The sequence below is a fragment of the Panulirus ornatus genome, chromosome 22 (assembly GCF_036320965.1).
Source record: "Panulirus ornatus isolate Po-2019 chromosome 22, ASM3632096v1, whole genome shotgun sequence".
In the NCBI taxonomy this organism is placed as follows: domain Eukaryota; kingdom Metazoa; phylum Arthropoda; class Malacostraca; order Decapoda; family Palinuridae; genus Panulirus; species Panulirus ornatus.
The window spans coordinates 7,839,018-7,844,017 of NC_092245.1; positions in this window are offsets into that span (position 1 = coordinate 7,839,018).

A 5,000-nucleotide genomic window follows, 5' to 3' on the forward strand; every position below is an offset into this window, starting at 1 on the left:
ATGGTGAGGTGTCAGGTGGATCGGACATGTCATGGTGAGGTGTCAGGTGGATGGGACATGTCATGATGAGGTGTCAGGTGGATGGCACGTGTCATGGTGAGGTGTCAGGTGGATGGGACATGTCATGATGAGGTGTCAGGTGGATGGCACGTGTCATGGTGAGGTGTCAGGTGGATGGGACATGTCATGGTGAGGTGTCAGGTGGATGGGACATGTCATGGTGAGGTGTCAGGTGGATGGGACGTGTCATGATGAGGTGTCAGGTGGATGGCACGTGTCATGGTGAGGTGTCAGGTGGATGGGACATGTCATGGTGAGGTGTCAGGTGGATGGCACGTGTCATGGTGAGGTGTCAGGTGGATGGGACATGTCATGATGAGGTGTCAGGTGGATGGCACGTGTCATGGTGAGGTGTCAGGTGGATGGGACATGTCATGGTGAGGTGTCAGGTGGATGGGACATGTCATGATGAGGTGTCAGGTGGATGGGACGTGTCATGGTGAAGTGTCAGGTGGATGACACGTGTCATGGTGAGGTGGTGTCCTGGCATGGTTGGTGTGGCACCTGAGGCAGACCTCACCGTGGGTCAGGCGCTCCAGCCTTGCATGTATAGATTCAACTTCCTACGTGGCTGCAGGTCAGGTCAGGACCAACATGGGGTAACGCAGGAAGATTATCATGTCATTATGTTCTCGTATGACCAGTCGCCTGGATGGGCCGGACCCCTAGCTTCACCCCAGACTGTAACCGTGGCCCCAGACCCCTGGCTTCACCCTGGCTCGTACACCTGACCCAGACCCCTGGCTCACTCTGGCTCGTACCCCTGGCCCAGACCCTGGCTTTACCCACGCCCATATCCCAGGCTTTACCCTGACCTGAACTTGTGACTGTCCCTGGCCGGGCCTCCTCTCCCAAGCCTGGCCTGGCTCCCTGACCCATCCCTGACACAGACCCCTGACGAGCGTCACACGTTATGACGCAGAGTGTAAACATAAGACCTCAGACTATACATGAGAACTGTACATCCTTACTTGATACAGTTGAGTCGAAAGCGGTCCAGCTTATCAACTTTTCCAGGCTAACTTGCAAACTAGATCCCACTTGCCCTACGCCGCAATGTTGGTTCACTCTCCCTTCTAAGTATTACTTTAGTTTTTGCTCTCGAGAACTGCCTGCTTGTGTGCTCCCACCACACGCTAGACCACGTAATACTGGGCAAGCTGCTGCCTTACATGGCTACGGTGTGGCCGCTGGGAAGTCATCGTTGGGCTGTTGTGATATATGGTTGTTTCCTCACACGTCGAGGCTTTGGAACTCTCTACCTTCTCATGTCTTTCCCACTAACTATAAGCTGACACATTTGATAAGACAAGGTTTTAACTGCCTCCAAAATTCGGAAATACTCTCCCTCGTATATTCGTTCTCCCTTTCATAATTTTCTATATGATCCAATTATGGCCGGCCTAAATGTGGACTTTTGTCCTTGACTGGACTCTCCAAATGAGAGTTGGGGAGAAAGAATATCACCAAATTTTAGGGAGGACAAAAAGATGTTTTGGAAGGAGGTAAATAACGTGCGTAAGACAAGAGAACATATGGGAATATCGGCGAAGGGGGCAAATGGGGAGGTAATAACAGTAGTGATTAAGTGAGGAGATGGAGTGAATATTTTAAAGGGTTGTTGAATGTGTTTCATGATAGAGTGGCAGACATAGGATGTTTTGGTCGACGTGGTGTGCAAAGTGAGAGGGTTAGGGAGAATGGTTTTGCCAAAGAGAGAAGAGGCAGTGAAAGCTTTGTGGAAGATGAAAACCGGCAAGGCAGCGGATTTGGATGGTGCTGCAGTGGAATTTATTATAAAAGGGGGTGACCGTTGTTGACTGGTTGGTAAGGATATTCAATGTATGTATGAATCATGGTGCAGTGCCTGAGGACTGGCGGAATGCATGCATGATGCCAATGTAAAAAGGCAAAGGGGATAAAGGTGAGTGTTCAAACTACGGAGGTATAAGTTTGTTGAGTATTCCTGGGAAATCATATGGGAGGGTGTTGATTGAGAGGTGAAGGCATGTGTGATGTCCCCATGGTTGTTTAATTTGTTTACGGATGGAGTGGTTAGGGAGGTGAATGCAAGAGATTTGGAGAGAGGGACAAGTATGCAGTCTGTTGGCGATGAGAGGGCCTGGGAAGTGAGTCAGTTGTTGTTCGCCGATGATACAGCTCTAGTTGCTGAGTCGTGTGACAAACTGCAGAACTAGTGACTGAGTTTGGAAAAGTGTGTGAAAGGAGAAAGTTGAGAGTGAATGTGAATAAGAGCAAGGTTATTAGGTTCAGTAGGGTTGAGGGACATGTTGATTGGGATGTGAGTTTGAACAGAGAAACATTGGAGGAAGTGAAGTGCTCTAGATATCTGGGACTGGATTTGGCAACCATGAAAGCGGAAGTGAGTCACGGGGATTGGGCGGGGGGGGGGGGGACCGAATGTTCTGGGAGCGATGAAGAATGTATGGAAGGAGAGATTGTTATCTCGGAGAGCAAAAATGGGTATGTTTGAAGGAAAAGTATTTCCAACAATGTTATATAGTTGTGAGGCATGGGCTATAGATAGGGTTGTGCGGACGAGGGTGGATGTGTTGGAAATGAAATGTTTGAGGACAATATGTGGTGTGAGGTGGTTTGATCGAGTAAGTAATGAAAGGGTAAGAGAGATGTGTGGAAATGAATAGAGTATGATTGAGAGAGCCGAAGAGGGTGTGTTGAAATGGTTTGGTCACATGGAGAGAATGAGTGAGAAAAGATTGACAATGAGGATATATGTGTCAAAGATGAAGGGAACAAGGAGAAGTGGGAGACTAAATTAGGGGTGGAAGGATGGAGTGAAAAAGATTCTGAGCGATCGGGGCCTGAATATACAGGAGGGTGAGAGGAGTGCAAGGAATAGAGTGAATTGGAACAATGTGGTATACAGGGGTCGACGTGCTGTCAATGGACTGACCCATGGCATGTGAAACGTCTGGGGTAAACCATGGAAAGTTTTGTGGGGCCTGGACGTGGAAAGGGAGCTGTGGTTTCGGTTCATTACGTATGACAGCTAGAGACTGGGTGTTTTGTCTGTTTTCCTGGCGCTACCTCGCTGAAGCAGGGGATGCTGTTCCTGTGGGACGGGGTAGCGTCATGAATGGATGAAGACAAGCAAGTATGAATATGTACATGTGTATATAAGTATATGTTTGTATATGTGTATGTATATGTATGTATATGTGTATCAGTTGATATGGATATTTATGTATATGTGCGTGTGTAGGCGTTCATGTATATATGTACGTGTATATGAGTGGATGGGCCATTCTTCGTCTCTTTCCTGGTGCTTTCTCGCTGACGCGGGAAACAGCGATTACGTATAGTAACAAAAAACAAACAAACTGGTGTCTACCAAATCAAGAACAGGAATGTACTGCATGTTTGCCAAGTAAGTGTAGTTCGACCCTGACTGTAGTAAGAATAATAAAGTTGAACACATTGTGATATTTCAATAAAGCTAAAATGAATATCATGCGAAGGTTTTACTGTCAAGAACTTTACCAGTAACATGACAGCTCCGGGTCACGGGCGCCCCTTGGCTCTCACGTCATGTTAATGATCTTCCTACTGGTCAGGCTACACACACACACACACACACACACACACACACACACAGTTACCGACTATAAGTACACACAGGCCAGCCCAAGGTCGGATCTGTACGAGTTTGAATCGTGGACGCGGTAGTCGGCCCACACCAAACTCAGGTTAGGTACCTGGTTGAGGCTAAGACATATATATGTATATGGAACGTTGGAGCGAAAAAGAAATTGAATGATCGGTGCCAGAATATGCAGGAGGGTGAGAGGCGTGCACGGAACAGAGTGAATAAGAACGATGCGATAGACAGAGGTAGACGTGCTGTCAATGGACTAAACCAGGGCATGTGAAACGTCTAGGGCGGCGCCGGAAAACGGACGCAGAACGACCCATCCACTCATATACACTTATATATACATAAACGCCCATACACGTATATATACATACACATGCATATGCATATCAACATATACACATATACATACATATACATACACATACACAGACATATACATATATGAACATTTACATATTCATACTTGCTCGCCCTCAATCCATTCCCAGCGTCACCCCGTCTCAGGAAACAGCATCGCTACCCCCCGCTTCAGCGAGGTAATGCCAGGAAAATAAACAAAAACGCCACATTCGTTCACACTCAGTCTCCAGCTGTCATGTGTAATGCACCGAAACCACGGCTCCTTATCCACATCCAGGCCCCACCGACTTTTCCATGGTTTACCCCAGATGTTTTATATGCCCTGGTTCAAACCATTGACAGCACGTCGACCCCGGTATACCACATCGTTCCAATTCACTCTATTCCTTGCACGCCTTTCACCCTCCTGTATGTTCAGGCCGCGATCATTCAAAATCTTTTTCACTCCATCTTTCCACCTCCAATTTGGTCTCCCACTTCTCCTCGTTCCCTCCACCTCTGACACATACATCCTCTTGGTCAATCTTTTCTCACTCATTCTCTCTATGTGACCAAACCATTTCAAAACACCCTCTTCTGCTCTCTCAACCACACTCTTTTTATTACCATACATCTCTCTTACCCTTACATTACTTACTTGATCAAACCACCTCACACCACATATTGTCCTCAAACACCTCATTTCCAGCACATCCATCCTCCTGCGCACAATTCTATCTATAGCCCACGCCTCGCAACCATATAACATTGTTGGAACCTCTATTCTTCCCTGGTCCCTCACCCTGTGTGGTGGTGGGCAGGCCATCCTGGTCCCTTACCCTGTGTGGTGGTGGGCAGGTTCTCCTGGTCCCTCACCCTGTGTGTTGGTGAGCAGGTTCTCCTGGTCCCTCACCCTGTGTGATGGTGGGCAGGTCCTCCCTGGTCCCTCAACCTGACCTCTGGC